The following is an 11,218-nucleotide window of genomic DNA, read 5'->3' on the forward strand; positions in this document are numbered from 1 at the left end:
CATCCACGTGCCCAAACTGGCTTCATGCCTTCCCCTCTCTCTCCTCCTTCAGTCTAGGCTCTGAGACAAGAACACCTCATGTACTAGCTAGCTCCTGAATCCCATAAGAAGAATGCACAAGGCTGGCTGCAATACCAAAGGTGCTGGTGCTTTAAACTTGAGAAAGTCTTCAGGGGCAACCACTTGGCCCAGCAGTTATACACACCAGTTAAGGTACCCACTTCGAGGGCCAGCAATGTGGCACAATGGGTTAAGTTTCTGTCTTGTAACACTGGTACCCCTAACAGAGTGCTGGTAGAATTAAGGCTAGTTGCTTCCAATCCAACTGCCCTCTAATGCACCTGAGAAGGCAGTGGAGGACGACCCAAAGGCATGGCCCCTGCCAACCTATGTGAGAGTTCTTGGTTCCTGGTTTTGGCTGTTCCTTCAGGTACAAAACAATTTTAAAATTGCATCTAGAACAGAGTGTTGAAAAATTTCATGAGAAATGTATATTACTAACAACCTATGCATGGATTTCTAAAATGTTGTATACCAATGTTCAATTCCCTCTTATCCACAACTTTCTGACAAACACTCTTATAGTCAGGATCCATGCAAATTTTATAGCACATTTACCTAAGGAGCTGACCTAAATCAACACAGTGCATTAAAGAAAAAAAAAAGCTTCATATACAAATAAAACAAAGCCATGGGCAGCACACTGGGAAGGGCCTTGAGGGCTGTGCAGCCTTGGTAACATCTCTCAAGTCTAGCGTTGTTGCACAAGTGGCTACAGTTGAATTCCAACACAATTCATTTACAAAAGCAGGCAGCAAGCAGGAATTGACCCCTGGACCACAGTTTCATCCCCTGAGAGCAGAGGAAACCCCAAAGTTAGGCAGAAATATGTCAGCAATCTTCTTGCCACTCTCATTTATCCCCATTACAGGAATATATACCCAAAACTATTCACTTCTAGAATACAAACACGGTGAGGATGAAAAGTTTGTTTTGTCACAACTGCTTTCCCAGTAACTAGAAGAATGCCTGGCATTCAACTGGCATAAACAGGCACTCAAAACAAGGAGGCAATGAAGTAAATGAGCAGCTTATGGATTTGTGTGTAATTTTGACTAGAGGTGGCTTTCCTACACAACCAAGTCTACCTCCATTGCCATTCCATCCCTCCCCTTCTTTGCAAAACCGAACAACAATTTCTGGATTATGGTTCAAAAAGCATGTGTCCTTCTAAAACGTTTTATACTAATTAAGTAAGATATTTGTTTTTCAACAGCTGAGACAACATGAAAGCTTTTATCTCTTTTTCATCTTCATCATAAACTATTTTCTAATAAATTCACTTTGAAGGCAAAGGTGGTATATATATATATAACAGAACAAAATTATTAGTAAGTATTTTCTGGGAAAGACAAGTTTGTGCAGATACTCACTTCTATGATGCGGTCAAATATGGGTGGCTGCCCCATCTGTGGGTTACAAGTCAATGGGCTTACTGTTCCTGCTAGGACAGGAGGTGAACTGAGTAGGGTTGGCTCATGGACCCCCTGGTATGCGCAAAATCTGGCATTGGGAAGGGTTCTGATGGAGGAGCCTGGGCAACTCCTCTGGCAGCACACAGTCCCTGCAGATAAGCGCAAGAAGCATGATAGGAAACAGCCCAGAACAGCCCATGGAAAGTTTCCCACTGGCATACATTTGGCATGGGTAGGGGGAAGACCAGGCTGAATAAGTTCACGTCACCCACTGGCAAATCCGAACACCAGAACAGAGTGTGGGTCGAGCCAGGTTCAGTCGCAACAAAAACCAGTGCACAATACGGAATGTCAAGGCGAGGTTGCCTGTATTGCATGTGACCGCAGCACCCAACCAGCACGCGTGAGAACCAGGGAGGGGGCAGAGCCAGCAGGGGTAATAAAAGGGGGTCCCGTTGCTGGACAGCTACTACCACTGGAGAGCGTGGGCTGGGATGGGGGCAGACCAGACTGAACAGGGCTACAACACCTGTGCGCCTCATGTGGACTAGATCAGGGAAAAGCCAGGCTGAGCTGATTAGTCTTACTGGTGCAAGCATAAATTAGAGTGGGTGAGGGTTGTCTGGGCTTATCCGCAGCATCAGCTGGCAGAAGCTGGCACTGGGGACTAATTCTGTCAAGTCAAACCACAGAACCATATGAAGAATGCATAATCCTGGAGTGAGAGAAACCTGGGAGGGAAATAGTGGGCTCCTCCCTCTTGGGTTACCACTCCCATGGGAGGGCACGAAAACTAGGACAAGGGCTGGGATGCCTAGACAGAGAGGCACTCAACAACATCTGTGAGGGCTGGATAGTTGAGCTGCTTAGTTGAGCTGGTTAGATGGACAATACCCATCGACATGTATAAGAGCCAAAGGGGATGTGGGACAGACTGGACTTGTCTGCTACACATACTGGCAAACCAGGGTAGGGGGCGGGCCTGGTGGGGGTTATTGCGGGTCGCTCTGACTAGGCTGCAGCTCCCACTGGTTTATTTGAGAGCCGAGTATGTGCTGGGCAGAACCAGGCTGGACTGCAACACCCATTGGTTCCAGTGGAAGTCGGGGCTGAAAACAGTGATCGCAACCACCAGCTGATCAGGGTGATGGACTGTGCTGGGCCCTGTGCTTCCTAGAACACACAAGAATCTGGTCTGGGAACACCTCAGACAGAGTTTCTTTGGGGATCTCCCCAATCGAACTGCTAGATTCAGAACCCTAACCAAGAAAAGACAGAAGACAGAGCAAGTCAATCAACCACCTCAGCTATTTGTCGGCAGCGAAATACTGGGCAAATGGAGACTCTATGATGGACTGTTTCAATCACTGGATTCCTCAACAACCTCATAGTGCTTGGAGTGGCGAGATTAGCAGCGATTCATAACTGGTGAACTATCAAAACCACTTGCAAGTATCTCAGAGCATGTTCCACATGCAGGACTTGGGGTAGGTGGGAAAATGGGTGGGGCTTCTTCCTCAATATCCCCCTTTACCTCAGATGCATGAAATAAACAATATGGAAATAATAGTCTTACCCATTTCCCTATAGCCCTTGAACCTTTTTACCCTAATTAACTATGTAAAGATTGTCAAAATTTAAAAAAAAATGAAAAAAAAAAATCAATGGGCTTAAACCAACTAACAACCAAAGATACTTGGGTAGGGAAGCAGGAGAGGGCTATACAAGGTATACAAAAGTATTATACAAGGGCCTTGGGCATCCACATGGGGAGCCCTGGAGCCAATCCTCTGTCCCCAGTACTAAGATGGCTGCACACAGTTGAACATTCACCATGATACTTGGTCATCCTGGCTGACGTGTCATCTTCCAGAATGGCCAAGAGGGCAGTCACATGTTATCAGCACCTAGACACAGGTCACAGCATACATACAAAGGCAAAAAATGACTCACACTGGTATTTCCTGAAACATGTGCAATTCTCTGGGCCATCACTGCACATTTACAAGGGCTACCAAGGCACTTCAATGTAGTGGAAAATGTATCAAATGAAGTGTGAATGAGTGCACCACCTTGGGTCTTCCATTTTAAAAAACTGGGTTAGGATGATTACTTTTGGGAACCTGGAAAAATAACTTTCATGGCATTGTCAAAAATGTAGCTGAATATTATACCATAATGCCTCAGTTTCTGATTCTTGGGCTTTACCTTTCATAGTAACCACAAAAGTTATTAAAATCTCTGGGAGGGGCCGGCACAGTGGCACAATTGGCTAATGCTCTGCCTGCAGCATTTGCATACTGCATGCAGTGAAGGATAGCTCAAGTCCTTGGGCCCCTATACCATGTGGGAACCTGGAAAGAAGCTCCTGGCTCCCGGCTTTGGATTGTTTCCACCCTGGCCATTATGACCATTTGGGGAGTGAAACAGCAGACAGAAGACCTCTCTCTCTCTTTCTCTTTCCCTTTCTATGAAATCTGTTGCTCAAAGAAAAATGTATCTTTAAAAATATATAGGGTAAACATTAAAAATAATAGTTAAGTGAAAGTTAATTCATTAGGACTCATTGAGGGAGTTTTACTTAATTTTATAGAATTAGAACACTTTTTCCTCTATAAGGGAATTTAATGATTATTCAACAGCTTCACTTCACAGAAGAACTCCGGACCAATCAGAACAGAATATCTGCTATCTACAGAGGAGTGTATGTTTTTTAATGCATGAGTATTACATGTTTTATGATCTGCAAAAATTGTATCAAGTGCTTCTTATTTCCTCCTTTGCAAGAGACATCAATATTTTACTAATCCTGACTCCATATATGTTAAAAACATAAAAATGTAGGTCTATGAAGATGAGCTTTCTTCAGTCTTGGCCACAGTTTCGCAAATCAACATGCACAGGGTACGGCTGCAGCCTGCCCTGGTGAGAGGTGTCAACAGAACATTTCCTATGAAGATATCAACTTTCCAAACCCTGGGAGCCACGTGCAGCTTCCCTGGAATCAAGGCAAAAATGGAAGCTTTCTGCTTAAGCACAACAGTTCTCTCCTGAGGAGCAATTTCCTGACATCGGACAGACTGAGTGTGAATGCCCACCTCAACCTCAGTTACCACCCCAAGGTGAACTGCTTCTTTTACTCCTTCCCCGGCTGCTAGTCAAGTCACCTCTGATTTTCTTCCAGCCACACTCCTTCCTTGGCATTTTTATGTAGTTTGCCCCAGAAATGATTGGTTTCTCGAAATCCTTTTTAGGAGGGAATTTTTTGGAATGCATATGTTTTGATAAGAAAGCTAGAGCTGTATTTCAAAGGCCAACAGAACCACATACCAGGACACAATTACGTTATGACCTTGGAACAGTATGTGTTTAGGTTGTGCGGGACACAGTCTCTCAATTAACCACAGACACTAAGGCCCACAGATGGACAGTTTGCTGATACTTCAGTCACAGACCTTTCTCAGAACGCTGTGACCACTGAGGACTGCTGAAGGGGCCGACAGTGAAGTGACATGCTCATGACAGGCTTTCTGCTGTGTGCACACACACAAAAAGGCCATTCTACACAGAATTATGCCCCAGGAAGTGAAGAGGTAAGTAGTGCTCCACAAGAACATGCACTCACACATACCCCACAATCAGAGAAAAGCTTCTTACAAGGGACAGGACAAACAGATGGGCTGAGTATCAGCCAGATCCTACAGAATGAAATGAAGGAGCTTGCCACAAGAGCCTCAGTTAAAAAAAAAAAGAAAAAAAAAATTTAAGGTAGTTATGTTCCTGGCAAGGTTCGGATGGAAAAACAGCAACAGATCCCAGAAGCAGAGCTGTAGCCAGGAATAACCTAAGCTCAAGCCATTTTGAGTACAGCCAGGATAATACTTCGGAAGGCTCTAGTGCCTGGTTACCCCCAGGCCTCTGGGCTGCCAGGCTGAACCATGACTAGTGGCCTACTTACAAAAGGCCAGGCAACAACTGCTCAGGACTGCCCTAGTCACAGTCGGTGGGAGAGCAGGACGTGGTCAAGCACAACAGCTCCCGAGTCCTGACTTGGTTCCTCAGCCCATCTCCTCCCCACATCCAGCTGGGCAAGCATTTCCCCGTCTTACACAGGAGATTACACTACCATGTGACTGATGAGGAACAGGCTCTGTGCACAAATTTGCCTGACTCCAAAACTCCAATACCAAATTACCATGCATAAACTATGGCCTCTTCTTTTCCTCTTAAACATTTGTTTATCTTTATTGAAAAGGTGGATTTACAGAGAAAAAGAGAGACTGAGAGAATATCTTCATCTGCTGGTTCACTCCCCAAGTGGCCACAGCAACTGGAGCCAAGAGCTTCTTCCAGTTCTATCAAGCAGGATCCTAAGGCTTTGGCCCGTTCTCCACTGTTTTCCCAGGCCATAAGTTGGAAGCTGGATAGGAAGTAGAGCAGCCCAGACACAAACTGGTACTGTATGGGATCCTGGTGCTTGCAGGCTGAGGATTAGCTGATTAAGCCATTGTGCCAGGTCCAAGCATTCTGTTCTAAAAAGGCTTAAAATAGGGCAAGCTGGGTCAGGGAAGGGGAATGATGCAATGGCTCAATTGGCCAATCCTCCAACTGTAAAAGCTGGCATCCACTATGGGTGGTGGCTAATGTCCTGGCTGCTTTACTTCTCATCCAGCTCCTTGCTTGTGCCCGGGAAAGCCGTAGAGCATGATTCAAGTCTTTGGGACCCTGTATCAATGTGGGAGACCCCAAGGGGACTCCTGACTCCTGATTTTGGCCATCAGCAAAGTGAACCAGTCTTTGGAAGATCTTTATCCCTATCTTTCCTCTCTGTAAATCTGCCTTTCCAATAAGAATAAAATAAATCTTTAAATAAAAATAACATAAGCCAACTAGAAACCAACCAAAAACAAACAAGTATCTCAAGCCTTTAAAGAAAGAGGTGAGAACACGTGATTGGGAAAGGCGCTATGAAAGAACTAGGGCTTCAGTTCCTCCTCCCAGGATGGGTACAAGTTGCACCAGGAGATTGGGAGGGCTTCTTGGGACAGCACTAGGGAACAGTGATGTTCCAGGGGCACTAGGCTGGCCCCTTCAGGAAGAGCAAAATGCACTGGGCAGCAAAGAGATAGGAAGATCGAAAAATAGAATTTCAGATAGGGAGGGTGAGGCTTATTAAGAAGGGCTTTAGAAAACCATGCACACTAGTTTAGATTTGAGATAACAGGTCATGGAAAGGAACTGCAGGTTGCAAGACCAGTTGAGAGATAAAAGGAAGCAATTATTTTAAAAAGAGAGGCAAATTTCTCAATTATTGATTCATTCATTCGCTGGACAAACCGTCAGTGAGAACCTTCCAAGAACCCGGCTTACAAAGGCTGTTCTGGTATTCCAACAGAGGAAGGGTTTGAGTCCTGGGTTAGAGTACAGAGGGAAAGCTTTATATAGAAAAGAAAGAAAAAAACACATATCAAAGGTCTTTATGACTCATTGATTTAAAGGATGAAGGAAATGAAGGAACAGATGGCTAAAGATCATTCCAGAGTTTCAAGATTGACATAACTTCCACCTTCACTAGAAACTTCACAAAGAAATGATAATACAACACAGAGTATAAAAAGGGATGTGATGACGCTGAGCTTTCAATAAATAAAACCCCAAATGGCCTGTTCGCTATCCTGGTAGCTGGTTTATACATAGCAGGGAAGAAGCTTCAGTGAGAAACATCATTTCCTTGTGACGACAGTTGTCCCAGCCTTATCCAGGGCACACGTTGGCCTGACCGCTGGCATTACCAAACCATACCTATGCTATGTGTTTCCCGACACATACACACTCGTGATGAAGACTGACTTCTAAATCAGGCATAATTCAGAGAGTAACAACAACAAAATAGACCAATTGTAATCGTATAGTATAGTGAATTGCATACTCCTAGAATTTTTCAGTTACTATTTTCAACCCACAGTTGATGGCAAGTAACTGAAGCCACAGTAACCGGAAATTATGGATAAAGTCCAGGCTACAGCAAATCCTGACTCCTCTGGCAAGGGTGACAGAGTTCTGCCTACATGAGTTCTATCAATTCTCCAATACACACTTGTATCCCCTGAAAACTAAATCCCCTCACCAAGAAACCTGGCTGCCCCCCTTCCTGCCCAGCTACCAGTTTTGACTTTGGGGAAAGGGACAGAGCTACATAGAAAAGGAAAACCAAAGTGGACAGGGTGTGGATTATGGTATAAAAAAATTTCCAAACTGCTGTCCTTTCTACACCCACTGCCTCCTCATGTTTTAACAATTCCTGGTTCTCAGACATGAAGGCCTTAAAGATTCACTAAATTGTAGCGCTTTGTTCAGAAACTATTTCAAATGTGCATATTTACGCATATATTAGCTGCCAGCACAGTCGAGCATATGGCTAGGACACAAATTCTTCTTAATAATTTATACACTGACTACACACATTTAAAGCTCATTCACATTTTACAATGGGCAATGGTACCATTCACCGGTGGGGCGCTCTCTGTAACCCCAATCACTGGGAAATACTAGAATGTTGAAACTCTATCAAACTTCCAGTACTAACAAGAGTGCTCCAGGTGCCAACACCTTAGTGAAATCCGGCTCCACGAGCCGAGTTCCGCGTGGCAACCCACTGGCTTAGCTGGGCTGTAGCAAAAAAGAAGTCTTGATTGAGTTGGAAGGGAAAAGGAACCCTCCTCGCCGCAGGAGGATGCGGTCCAGCTACCTGACCTACCAGCCCTAATGCTGAGTGCCAAAGACAAACTTCCAAAGGTTGACCTGACAAAAGAAATGACTGTTCCGGAAATCCCTTCCACATCTTTCTCATAACATCTACTCAGACCAGGAAGGAGAAGGAGAAAAAAAAAGCACACAACAGAAAAAAAAAAAAAATCAGTGGAAAATGGTTCCAAAGAAGTATGTGAAGATTCTAGCTCAGACCCCTTTTCTTTTCGGGACATCCCGGGCCTAGTCAGGAAATTCCATAAGCAAGTTCCCAGAACGCCCCCTAAAAGGGGCTTCGCACAGCCTAGGCTCTCGCCCCTCCTGAAAACGAAGAGGTTAACACCGTCAGAATCCTCCAGACTCCGACCAGCGCCGAGTTTTCACGCCAGCAGGCGAGAAACTACAGCCCAGCAGCCTCTTCCTGGCCCTCAGACCGTCCCACGGCCCGGGGCCGCCCCCGACCCCAGTGACAGGTACCCGGCAGCAGCCCCCCAACTCCCCTGAACCCCACTTACTGGCGCCGCGAACACAGGCGGGGGCCCGTCCGTGCGGTGAGCGCAGCTCGGCGGCGAGAGGGGCGCAGCCGCCCGCGCGGGACCTGGCACCGGCGAGCCCTGCTAGGACAGGCCGAGGGCTCGGTGCGGGGACGCCGGGGAGCACCGGCGAGTGGCCCGGGCCGCGCGGCGCATGCTACAGCAGCAGGAACCCGGACGCTTTCCAGCCTCCGGCAGGAAAACAAACAAAAGGCAGGGTGGCTGCTAGTGGGGACGACCGGCCGCTTTCCCTGGGAAAAGTTACCCTGCAGCTCCCCTCGCTGGCCTCGCGCGGCCCTGCACCGCGGGCGCCCCGTGGGCCAGGGTCGCCCCAAAGTGGGAGTAACTGGAAGGGTTTGGGGTGGGGGTAGGGGAGCTCCCAGCAACCCACTGACCCCGACTGCGACCCCTTTTCTCCCAAAGCACGTTGGATTTACGGCTCAGCCCTTCAACTGTCACGATTTACAGATGGCAGCTGTCGGTGCACATTCTGAGTCCACTTAATTAACTGTAATCATGATGAAAAACCACTTAGCTCATTAAAAAACAGTGGCCAAGGTTGACAATATTGTAAGGGGAATCCGCTGTCCCCAAGGAGGACACGCAAAATGGTTGAAGCAGCAAATTTCCTGCTACCTTTTTATTAAGGTTGGAAAATAAGTTTAAGACACAAAAGCAATGAATGGCCTGTTAGCATTCATTTGAACTTTTTACGTTTTTACTGAATTGCTAAGTTTCAAAGCAGGGGTTCTTAACCAAGTAGACAGCTAATTGCCCTAAGGCACTACTTACATAAAATTTAACATGTCATGCATACTATAAACACATTCCCTGGATCTGGTGCGGTGGCCTAGCAGCTAAAGTCTTCCCCTTGAACATGCTGGGATCCCATATGGATGCCGGTTCTGGTCCTGGCAGCTCCTCTTCCCATCCAGCTTCCTCCTTGTGGCCTGGGAAAGCAGTGGAGGACGGCCCAGAGACTTGGGACCCTGCACCTGTGTGGGAGACCTAGAGGAGGTTCCTGGCTCCTGGCTTCTGGCTTTGGTAGCACGGCTGCTGTGCTCACTTGGGGAGAGAATCATTGGATGAAAGATCTTCCTCACTGTCTCTCCTCCTCTCTGTATATCTGACTTTGCAATGAAAATAAATAAATCTTAAATAAATAAAAAAAAAAGAAACCCAACACATTCCATTGCATCACTGTAAAGCATCCATTAAATACTGATTGTGAAGCACTTAATAAAGAACCCCCAGATTTAAATCAACATACTTATTTTTCCTAAGCCATTGGGGCTTGAAGGCTAGTGGGAGGCATCACTCACCTGGATTACACCCCCAATTTCTGGTACTGATGCCTTGGGTCAGGGGAGTAACATGATTTTAGGTAATAAGTAATCCCTTAACACACTGTGGCACCTTTTCTGAACTTCCTCTCTACCCACCTTTTCTGTTTTCTCTCACTCCATTTATTTGGAACTCTGAGACCTAAGAAGAGTGCTCCTCCCCACACACCCCTACCCATCTGCCCACCCCTACCTGCCTCCTGGAAGGAACCCACAGGACAAGCCTGCATCCCTCTCTCCTTCCTCTGAAGAAACCCGCCACAGGCAGAACAGTCCGCTCCTAAGTGGGAAAAGCCCATTTGGCCACTTGGGAAGTAACATTTATTACAGAGCTCTACTTTTATATTTTCATATAATGCAACGAAGCCACCTGGCAAATGAATATTGAAAATGCAGGTCAGGGAAGATCAGACAGTAGTAAATCAGAAATTATCATGAAAAGCAGTATTTTAAATTCAAATTTTTTAAAATTCATTTTTTACTATTAACTGAAAGAGTGGCAGAGAATGCTCTTCTGTGAATTCACTTTCCCAGATGGCTGTAGTAGCCAGGGTCAGGCCAAAGCCAGTCATCCAGAATTTAATTCAATTCTCCCACAGTGGGGGACAAACACCTGTACATTAGCAAGAAACTAGATTTAGCAGCGGAGCCAGGACACAAACCCAGACACTCTATAGGGAGTGTGGGTGTCCCAAATGACATCTTAATCCTTGTGCCAAACACCCCGAAAAGTAATTTTGAAATTAACCAAAATCATCAGTTTCAGGCACCTCCAACTGTCCAAGCAAGTGCACCACGTAACACTTCAGTCTCCAACAGGAATCTCCTGGGCTACTCAGCAGTGAAGTAGTAGTTAGCTACTCAGTAGTTAGTTAGCTACTCAGTAGTTCTGGCCCCAGAAAACATACAGTCTTGTAAAAATAATGCGATGAAATAATTAACCTTGAAAGGTCTAGTGGACATAGTAAGACAGACCTAAAATCAAAAACTATTAGCAGTCATAACTCCACCACACTTTGCTTTCCGTTTTACATTCTAAGCTTGAGAGGCACTGCACATTTGCAATTGTTAAAAAAAAATACTCCTCAGTTCCTAATTAAAAGCTGAGCTGGAGGGGCTG

General features: G+C 45.8%; 1 protein-coding gene across 2 annotated transcripts in view; it reads right to left on the reverse strand.

Moving 5' to 3' along the window:
* Window positions 1-8,944, reverse strand: part of CILK1 (ciliogenesis associated kinase 1) — a 57,528-nt gene extending 48,584 nt beyond the window's left edge. For both annotated transcript variants that reach the window (XM_040983551.1, XM_040983553.1), the window contains exon 1: window positions 8,738-8,944. The gene's annotated coding sequence lies outside the window, so the exon portion shown is untranslated. The remainder of the gene's footprint in view (window positions 1-8,737) is intronic.
* Between the last annotated feature and the right edge of the window lie 2,274 nt (window positions 8,945-11,218).

The sequence above is a fragment of the Ochotona curzoniae genome, unplaced genomic scaffold, assembly GCF_017591425.1.
Source record: "Ochotona curzoniae isolate NIBS_2020 unplaced genomic scaffold, NIBS_Ocur_1.0 contig_3819, whole genome shotgun sequence".
NCBI lineage: Eukaryota > Metazoa > Chordata > Mammalia > Lagomorpha > Ochotonidae > Ochotona > Ochotona curzoniae.